Source organism: Camellia sinensis, chromosome 7 (assembly GCF_055761805.1).
Source record: "Camellia sinensis isolate YWXY chromosome 7, ASM5576180v1, whole genome shotgun sequence".
In the NCBI taxonomy this organism is placed as follows: domain Eukaryota; kingdom Viridiplantae; phylum Streptophyta; class Magnoliopsida; order Ericales; family Theaceae; genus Camellia; species Camellia sinensis.
The window spans coordinates 74,614,687-74,626,119 of NC_138967.1; the positions used below are offsets into that span (position 1 = coordinate 74,614,687).

The 11,433-nt window shown below is 31.2% G+C and overlaps 1 pseudogene; it reads left to right on the forward strand.

The window, feature by feature from the left end:
* The first annotated feature begins 7,825 nt into the window (after nt 1–7,825).
* On the forward strand, nt 7,826–11,112 carry LOC114299187 (gibberellin 20 oxidase 1-B-like; annotated as a pseudogene).
* The last annotated feature ends 321 nt before the right edge of the window (nt 11,113–11,433 follow it).

The following is an 11,433-nucleotide window of genomic DNA, read 5'->3' on the forward strand; positions in this document are numbered from 1 at the left end:
AATTGGGGCTTTCAAAAGTTATAGAGGTGTTTGTGATTGACATTGTTAATAAGTTATTTTGTGGGCTAAAATGAGTAAAGGATGAGAACTCTTTTATTATTGTTATGTACTAAATGATGATTTTCATAGGGCATAAGAATTGTGAATGTTGTAGTGGTTGTTTATTGTTGGTGTAGTCTTGTGAGGGCTATAATGTTAAGGGAAGTAGGAAATAAAGAAATCTTGCTATTTATCGATAAAATTAGATGAATATGTGGTTATTTGTGAAATGGCATGGAAAAGAGAAATGGGGATTTTAATTCTCATGGGATTATTGTTGAAGTATTTTGAACATGGAGAAATAAATATTGTTATGTTGGTATTTGTTGCTTTGCTCATCCGTTCAATCGGTTATCACATGTTTTGATTCGAGTTTGGAAACTTGCATTGAGAAAAGAAGTTTATAATAAATTTTTATTGAAATGTTTTGGGGTAAATACGTTGGTAAGTCTAGATAGGAGGTGTAGATGAAATTGGTTAAGTAGGCCTGAGTGTCCGGGGTGAAAGACCAAAAACATGCGCGGAGGAGGTACCATTTCCCTTCCGGTTAGCAATCGGTAAAGTGGGGTATTGGCAGAGCTAGTTATGCCTACTTGCAGACACCAACCTAGGGATTACCTGAGTTGTATTTACCGCCCCTCTTGAATTAAATTGATAATTTGTGCATTTCTTTTGAGTCATCAAGATATCATTAAGCATAAAGGATTTTCAAAAGATAACAATGTGATTTCCATGTCAGAAGCATAGCATGGCATATGTATTTCTTTTTATGAGGCTTGTACAAAATGTATATACTTTGTGAAGGATTTCTCTACAGGGTTTTATGCTCACCCCTATGGGACTTTGGTGCAGGACAAGAAGTGGTGATCCCTCCGAGTTGAGGGTGTGGGCACATTTTGTGAAGAGTAAATGACTCTCTTTTGTTGTGCTTTATTTTGCTAGCCAAGGGCTATAAATGTATGGGTTCGTGAAACCATTTTTGTGTAACCGGGCTTGAGCCTTGGAAATTGTAACCCCATGAGGGCATTTTATTATTTTTAGAATTTGATGTTCTACATGCTATAGATTCATGTATTTTCATACCGTCGAATGTATAATTCGCATGTGGAACTTTTGTACAAACTTTATTGATTAATGATGTAAAGGTTGGAGATTTACCTTTATTCCCTAATGGACGTTGGTTAATGTACCTAATTTGTGTTGGGTTATTTCGGGGCGTTATAGAATACGAAACTGACTAAGATTATGTGTTACTTAGGATTTTTAGAATTTTATGATAGATTTAATTGAAATTCGATTCGGAATCAAATAATTAGAATAAAATAATGTTACTTGATTAGTTTGAAACCAATTTTAATTAAGCTTCCCTAATGAGCCTATATAAGGCCTAATTAACTCAAGAAGCTTCTCATATACACTCCATTCCATCCAATTTGAGCATAAACATGAGAGAGACGGTGAGACCAAGGAAATCACATCTAAGCTTGAGGATTGGAGAGACTTGGAAGGGAAATTGAAGAATTAACTTGTGAGCTCAATACGTCTACGCATCTAAGCCATAATTGAGCGCCTAAGGTAAGAAATCAATCCTTCAGTTCTACAATTCGGGTACTTAACACATCTATTCAAAAGAATTAAGTGAATTGAGGCAAGAATTAACCTTACTGTAGTAGAAAAGAAGAGTATACATACATGCATGTGCATTACATTGCATTAAGAGCATGTTGACTAAGAATTTGTCCCATGCATGTTCATATTTTGGTTTTGGTTTAAGAATTTACCATGTTTTTTAGTAGAACACCTCATTTGATTATGAGTTGGAGACTTAGAATCTCATTCATATCACGCATGACATGTTCATGTTATGTTTTAAACATTCCAAGCTTGATTTTGTACAATTGTCAAAGCTTTTGGGCTTAAGTTTGCGAATTGGCTTTTGACTCATGATATATTACGAATTTATAAGTGTTTTCTAGAGTTTTGACCCAAAAGGAGGTGTTTTCAAGGTTTAAAATAAAGTTTTAAACTTGTATCAGCAATCTGGAAATTTCAGAATTTGCACCCTCTACTCGAGCGGCGAAGTTTACGCCTGATCAGAGAATACGAGCTCCCGATACTTTTGTAGAGTTTAGGGGGCTGTGGCTCAAGCGGTAAAACCTGCACTTGAGCGACCACCCTTATTTTTGTCCTTCAGCTTGAGCGACCGAAGTTGTGATTGAGTGAAAAAAGAGAGCTCCTGGAAGTTTTATAGACTTTTGCAGACTGCTCAAGCGTAAGAAGTTGCGCTCAAACGGAGACTCTGTGTACCCAGTCTTGCGTTTGAGAGACGACCGAGCATCCATCGAGTGGAAAAATCATGCAACTAGTACTTTTGCATATTTTGCAGACCGCTCGAATGACAGAAGTTGTGCTTGAGCAGACTGCCCTGTTTTTGAAAATTTCGCTAAGAGTTCCACAACATATTTTGGCATCCTCATTGCATCCTAGGCATTCCTAAGCACCAATTAAGACATAGTAATGGGGATAAAGATTAGAAACACACCTAGACAAGAAAGAAAGAAACTAATTAAATGAATTTCAAGCGTGTGTTTCTAATGTGTATCCATTCTGTGTTTATATAGGTCCTGCGTAGTAGGCTATCTGGTTATCTGCTCTACTTTATCTGCTTTATCTGCTCTATCTGTCTGCTATTGGAGCCAACTGTGAGTAATAACTCTGTAAAGCTGTTTTCAGCTATTTGCATTTGTGAATGATATGATACTCTATTTTTTGAACTGTTATTTTCGGTATGAATGAATGGTTGTCCAATGTTTTTGAAATGTATTCGTGGCATCCTTAGCTTCAGATGATATCTGTTATATGTTCTGTTATATCCCAATTATGGGCCAACAGTACGTCTCATGAGCCAACTGTTATGGATCCTTCTGTATACATCCCATTTATGGGCCAACTGAATGTCTCATGAGCCAACTGTACCATCTCGATGCACTCGAGTCAATTATATACCTTCATGGTTGTCCTTTTATAGGTCAACTATTTCTGTTAGTGCTAATGGATGTACCACGTATGATTAATTGTAAATCCTGATTATGAATATGATTCTGATTCCATTTCTGTTATGAATAATGATTTTTGAACAAGAATATGAATCCACTTTTGATATAAAATGAATTCTGTTTTCTGTATTTGTTATGGACAACATTTATTAAACTCTTTACCTTGTTATTATTCATTGGGCTCGAGCTCACTATATTATTTATGTATGTAGGAGATTAGGCACGTGACCAGGCTTAACGATGATTGCCTGGACTTCTATTTTGTCAGCCAACCATTGTGCCTCTTGAGGAGGCTCTAGAAAAAGTAATGTGGTCGAGTTTTGTGAACTAAGTTGAAGACCTTGTTTTCTTTTATTAAAATCTGAACCAGTATTCGTTTATCTGTATATTAGGCTAAGTCCCATTTTGGTTTTATCTGTATATGTTGGTGATGTAAGACTAATGTAAATATGATGTCACATGTATGTATACAAAGTTTTAGATTTCTATTCCATGTATGTCTGCACAGCTCTATGGACATTGTATTTTGTATTGTTGCTTCCACTAGTCGTCTTAATTATATGTTATTATGTATAGAGGCCTTTGGTAATCCAAGGATTACTGGCCGATTACGATGCTATACCTATGGAGGCGGGTTTGGGTCGTGACAAGGACACTCTTTGAAAGATGTTTGCCTTTTGGCTCTTTCTTTACATTATCTCTTGTCTTTTAACTATTATTATTTTTTTTGATAGATGTAATCAAACACATGATGTAATCATTAGAATAGTTCAATGGGGAAAAGATAGTTATGAAATTTTATTAATGTTATTACGGACTTATTCTCTCTCTCTCTCTCTCTCTCTCTCTCTCTCTCTCTCTCTTCTATATTGGTTACACCCACATGAGCATATTTGATTGGGTCAACTTAATTTCCGAGGCGTTACAACATGCATGGGCATTCACCTTATCATTTGGCTAAGATTCATATATTGTGTTAGAGCATCTCTACAAGGCTTTGGCTCACCATATATAGAAAAAAAACTTTCAAGTGTTGATGATATGTCTTCACCAATGACGTATCTTGGGAGAACTTGGAGCCAAGGGCTTCATTTTTGTTTATTGATGTAATTATTTTTGTCTAAGCCTCAGGCTTTACTTGTATTTAGTTAAAGTCATTTTGTTTTACCCAAGTATTGACTTGGAAAGTTGTAGCCATTAGAGCATATAATTATTTGGTTTTATTTTTACTTTAATTTATGTATCCATGGCATATGCTTTAGATTCAAAATCTAGGATTTTTGAATGTATATTGCATATGTTATGCGCAAAACACCAATAAATCCCAAATTTTAATTTGTTAAACGATTTGGTCCTGCCTTTTATTTTGTAGACTAATAAGTCCTATTTGAATGTTAAAAGCTCACTATTGGCCTTTTTTAGATTTCCCTTAGTTCTGAACATCAACAACATTAACTACACGAACAACATCATCAACATCATCAAACATCAACTACATCATCAAACATCATAAAACAACATCAACATCATCAAACATCAAACATCAACTACATCATCAAACATCATCAACATCACCAACATCATAAAACATCATCAACAACATCAAACTTCACCTACATCATCAAACATCATCAACTACATCATCAAACATCATCGTATATCATAAAACATCATCACCAACATCATAAAACATCATCAACATCATCAAGCATCAACTACATCATCAAACATCATCAACATCACAAACATTATGAACAGTATCAAACATCAGCAACATCATCAACATCATCAAACATGAACTACAACATCAAACATCATCAACATCAACAACATTATAAAACATCATCAACATGAATGTGTTCAGTCTACATCATCATCGCAGTCGGAGACGGAGCAGGTGCCGCCGGAGTCGGAAAGGATGGAGGCGTTTGTCGTGAAGGTGGTTTTGCGGTCAGCGAGCTTGAAGTGTTTTCCAACTCTGCTCTCTACCTTGAATGTGTTCAGTCTACATCACCATCGCGACGGTGGCGACGATGAGGTCTGTGCGGATTCAACCTACGAAAACGGAGTAGCCGGGATTTACCGGAGGGAACTTGTAGGACTCGTCGGGGATGATGAGGCGGTGGTTGGCGGTGGAGCAGTTGGCAGCCGAGATGGTGGGATCAGAGCAAAGGGGGATGCAGTGCCGAGTTAGAGAGAGAGAGAGAGAGAGAGAGCTATGGACTGGATATAAATTAATCGGCAATGATTTTTGAAATAAAATATGAATGGAAAAAATATATATAGTGATGTTCCAGGTTCGTATACATCTGTTTTGGTGAATTATATACAATTGAACTCGCTAACATTGATTGGATTGAAATTGCTTGACGTTTATACAATATAACAAACAAAGATACCATACCACATATAAAAAGGACAAAATGGTTTACAAAAAAACACTCAGGACTAGATAGAGCAACATTTCCCAATATGGGATTTATGAGTAATTTTTCCATATGTTGGTCTTTTGTATTGATCAAAGTTATGAATGTAACATAAGACATGATGGTGTTGATCATTTGTAAGAAATTTATGAGTTGGATTATTTTTATTTATTTCAGGGCGTTACAATAACCATTGAAATTAAAAATAGTAACTACATCATTGCATGTTTTGAAATCAAAAAATTTAAAGAAATAATACTAATATATTATTGACAATAATTAAGAGGATTCAAAAATTAACCAATAATATTTTATATAATATTATACATGGAAGTGTAGATATAAATATATATATATTTCATACCACAACCATTGAAATTAAAATTGTAATTACACCATTGCATTTTTGAAATCACAAAATTTTAGAAAATAATACTAATATATTATTGGCAATCACTAAGAGGATTTAAACATTAACCAATAATATTTTTACATAATAACATAGATAGAAGTGTAGATATAAATATAGATTTCATACCATAACCATTGAAACTAAAATATTAATTACATCATTGCATGTTTGAAATCACAAAATTTAAGGAAATAATATTAATATATTATTGACAACAATTAAGAGAATTAAAAAATTAACCAATAATATTTTTATATAATACTATAGATAGAAGCATAGATATGGATATGGATTTCATACCATAACCATTGAAATTAAAAATGGTAATTACATCAATACATGTTTTGAAATCACAAAATTTAAGGAAATAATACTAGTATATTATTGACAATAATTAAGAGGATTTAAAAATTAACCAATTATATTTGTATATAATAGTATAGATGGAAGTATAGATATAGATATATATTTTATACCATAAGCATTGAAATTAAATATAGTAATTACATCGTTGCATTTTTGTAATCACACAATTTAAGAAAATAATACTAACATATTATTGGCCAATGATTACAAGAATTTAAACATCAATCAATAATATTTTTACATAATAGCATAGATAGAAGTATAGATATAAATATAAATTTCATACCATAGCCATTGAAACTAAAAATAGTAATTACATCATTAGATGTTTTGAAATCATAAAATTTAAGGAAATGATATTAATATATTATTGACCATAATTGAGGCATCTTAAAATTTAACCAATAAGATTTTTATATAATAGTATAAATAGAAGTATAGATATAGATGTGGATTCCATACCATAATCATTGAAATTAAAAGTAGTAGTTACATCAGTGTATGTTTTGAAATCACAAAATTTATGGAAATAATACTAATATATTATTTACAACAATTAAGAGGATTTAAAAATTAACCAATAATATTTTTATATAATAGTATAGATAGAAGTAGAGATATAACTATGGATTTCATACCATAATCATTGAAATTAAAAATAGTAATTATATCATTGCATACTTTCAAATCACAAAATTTAAGAAATAATACTAATGTATTATTGACAATAATTTAGACTATTTAAAAATTAACCAATAATAATTTTATATAATACTACAGATAGAAATATAGGTATAGGTATAGATATAGATATAGATATTATATAATTATTAATTAAGTAAATCTAGCTCCATTCAAATTCTATTGGGGTTCATTATGGCTCTATTTTAATTATTTATTTTTAATATTTTAATGTATATATTATTTATGAAAAAAATTATATTAATTTGATAACCATAATTATATAATTTTACCATTTTTATCTTCAAAAATTGAATAATTTTTTTTTGAAATAATATTTGTTGTTCATATTTTAAAAACATATAAAAATTATTTTACTAAAAATCAATTTAATTTTCTTTTCGTGAATAACCTATATATTAAAAATTTAAAAAAAAAAATTGAATTATATCAAAATAAGACCCGTGATGAGATTAATAGATGGAACAAAATTCAAATTGTTATTTAATCTCACTTTTCATCAAGAGCATTGCTACTCTGGTTCAAAAATTAAATATACCTTATAAACCTAATGATGTGGCATTAAATTAAAATATTTAACACTTTCTCTCTCTCTTATTTATTATCTAATCATCAATCAATCTTTCTTTTTGTTGACACATCACTAGGTGTAAAAATTGGGTCTCTAAAATGGACTTCTATATCATTTTCCTTTCATCAATAGCTCTGTCTTCTCTAACTCTTTTACAACCATCTCTCTCAAGTCTTAACAATATCCAATGCCTCCTCCTCCTCCTCCATCACCACCACCATCATCTCCATTGCTAAACCACCCAAAACATCCCATGTTCGACGCATCTCTTCTCAAACACGAACTTAACATACCTCCACAATTCATATGGCCCGACCATGAAAAACCCAGCCTCCATGAGCCACCACCGCTCTTCGTTCCACCTATTGACTTGGGAGCCTTCATCTCCGGTGATCCCCTATCCGTCTCAACAGCTATTCAACTTGTCGATGAGGCTTGCAAGAAACATGGTTTCTTCTTAGTCATAAACCATGGAGTTAGCAAAGAGCTTATCAGTGAAGCTCACAAGAACATGGACTTGTTTTTTGATATGCCCTTGAAAGAGAAACAGAGAACTCAAAGAAAAGTTGGGGAATATCATGGGTATGCTAGTAGCTTTACTGGTAGGTACTCTTCCAGGCTTCCATGGAAAGAAACTCTTTCTTTTAGATATTGCGATGACGGTGGATCATCCAACGTGGTTGGAGAGTACTTGGTTAGCACAATGGGTGAAGATTTTAGGCAATTTGGGTATGAAAACCTTAGTTTGTTCTATTTGATTATGTTTTTGTTTTCTTTGTTTTCATTTTTCTATGTTTTAGAAAATAAAACAATGAAAAATTTAGAAATACCAATCAGTTTGATTTTATTTTTCAACCATGCTATATAAACTCATAAAAAATATCTCAAAAAATATATTTATGAATAATAATCATTTTCCTTGTGGTCCGCATCCCATCAACTTTAAATCTACGGTATATAATTATTTCGAGGTAGATTTTAAAATAACTTTTCATGCTTCTTGGTATCTCTGATTATTTATATTTTTATAATTTTTTTGATTTTTTTTCAAAAGTAAGTATTCAGAAAATTTTCTCGAAAAGCTTTCAAATATATATATACACATTTATTAGAAAAAAAAAAAAAGGAACCATAGTCTATGTAATTTGTGTTTTGCATTAATTTGATTACAATAGTTTTATTTTTGAGAATTTCACATTATGTCAATTTACCCTAATTCATAACATTCCTTTAGAAGTTAAATTGAAAGCAAGTGTGACATATCTTAGAGTAATTGAGGGGTTAACATCTGATTTGAAATTATTTATTCCTTTTTTAATGAATCATGTTTTTCTTTATTTTTTTTTTCTAATTTATCAAAATACAAAGTAAAAATTTGAAAAACAAAATTAATACAATTGAATTTATTGAGGTCAAATTGATACAAGAATGAAATTACAAAATCAAAACATAATTTATTAAAAAAAATACTATTAATGGATAACAAGAGAGGTACTATGTTTCTTATAGTTTTACCATTTTAAATTATTTTAAGTAGTTGTGTTAATTTCATTACTAAAGATGATTTCGTTTGAATTTAAGAAGCCCACTTGAAAACATTAGATTTTTAAAGTGAGACTTCAAATTTTTTTAATGAAAACCAGTTTGAAATATATATATATATATATATATATATTTTAATTGATGTAAAACGAAGAGTACAACAAAGGTACTTGGTCAAAAATAGAATGTAACAATTCGTTAAATAATTTTTTAGTTATTATTATTATTATTATTTTTGTGTTTTCTCAAAAATAAAAACACAAAACGAAACAACCAAAAATATAAAAATAAAAATACCCTTAATTATTCAGAACCATGTCTATCTCTATCTCAATTTATTATTTTCCTAAACTTTCTTTTTTGTTTTTGTTTTTGTTTTTGTTGCTTTTTGTGTTTTCTTAGAAGGATATACTAAGATTATTGTGAATCAATGAACACTCTTTCACTTAGGATCATGGAGCTATTGGGGATGAGCCCAGGAGTGGGCCCAACCTATTTAAGAGAATTCTTTGAAGGAAATGAGTCAATAATGAGATTAAACAACTACCCCCCTTGTCTTAGAGCTCATGATACTCTTGGAACTGGTCCTCACCGTGATCCAAACTCGCTCACTATCCTTCATCAAGACAATGTTGGTGGGCTTCAAGTGTTTGTTGATCAACAATGGCACTCCATTCTTCCCAATTCACAAGCTTTTGTTGTCAACATTGGAGACACATTCATGGTAAGTACATAAACAAATGTTGAATAAGGAAAAGGTTATGAGTAGAAAAATATTCTAAAAAGTAACCAAAAAGGGCTTAGTTTCCTCTTGTTCTAAATTTAGGATGACAATTTTCTCGTCCTCAATGAGAAAGCAAAGCAGGGACGAAGTTTTCTCTCCTGTCTTGCCTATTGGATCATGTGAGGGTTCAAAAGTCTCGAAACATATCTAATAGTTATAGATGTTTTTGGGATGGGGGACACCAATATTTAGAAACAAATGATCTAGTCTTCAAAAATTGTAGTAATAAACGAACACACAAATATATAGAATTTAGATACAGAGTTATGTGACACCATTAAAATGACATTTAATTATATGACATCTAATTATTTGGTAATTTTTTTATATATAAAAAACTATTTTTGAATAGAATTTGTATTCATAATACAATCTATACAGAATGATGTGGCAATAATATTTTTGTAAATCTGGCTACAATGATGGGTGTTTTCTCTTCAAATGAAAGGATTGCAAAATGTCGTATCATTCTGTATGATTTTGTTTTTCTTACAAATTGTATTTTATAATATCGCTACAAGAAAAAAAAACATATTTGGCGACCAAGGTATTTTTTCATCGCCAAAGATGACTTTAGCGATCATTTTTCTGACTTTATAATGTTGTTGAATGATTGACATGGCTATGGATTCTTTGTCATCTAATCCCTTTGTCTTTATGTGTCAATGTACTTTCCTTAACTATTGAATCATATGAGAATCTCGAAATATAATTCAATAATTGAGGATGTATTGAGAGACGAACATTAAAATTTAGGGATAGAAGACCTTGTGTCCAATGTTAGTGATGGTTTCAAAGAGCTGAGGATAAACTTGAATTTAGAAGCAGTGGACCATGTGTTCAATCATGTGAAAAACTCAAAATATATGAGAATCGTATTAAACTTTTTCTAATGAAGTTTATTAGCATAAGCTTGAATTTTAATGCATAAAAGTTTGAAAATGTTTCAGGCTCTATCAAATGGAATTTACAAGAGTTGCTTGCATAGAGTAGTGGTAAACAAACAAGTTCCAAGGAAGTCTCTGACCTTCTTTTTGTCTCCGAACATGGACAAAGTGGTGAGTCCACCTAATGGATTGGTCAATAGTCATAATCCAAGGATATATCCAGACTTCACTTGGCCAACTCTTCTTGAATTCACTCAGAAGCATTACAGAGTTGACATAGATACCATTGATGTCTTCTCAAATTGGCTTCAATGCAAAACCAACTGAAGAGAGTCCAAGAAAAGTACTAGAATCTTCACATTTTTTTATTTTCATTTTTATTTTTTACAGTGGTGATATGTGCTTGGAAAAAATACTCAGCTTTAAATTTAGTGTGGTGTGAATTTAAATAAAAATGAATTTAATATATGCATTTTATATTTTTTCCTAAATATATATATATATATATGTTCTAAAAGTCCTTAGTTTGGCAATCTTCAAACAATCTATTTGGCTAAAAAGGAGTTAAATATAAAAAGTATGTTTGCTTTGACTAAATAATAAGTGATTTCTTCTCAAATAAATACCTTTTTTTTAATTGTAATTAGT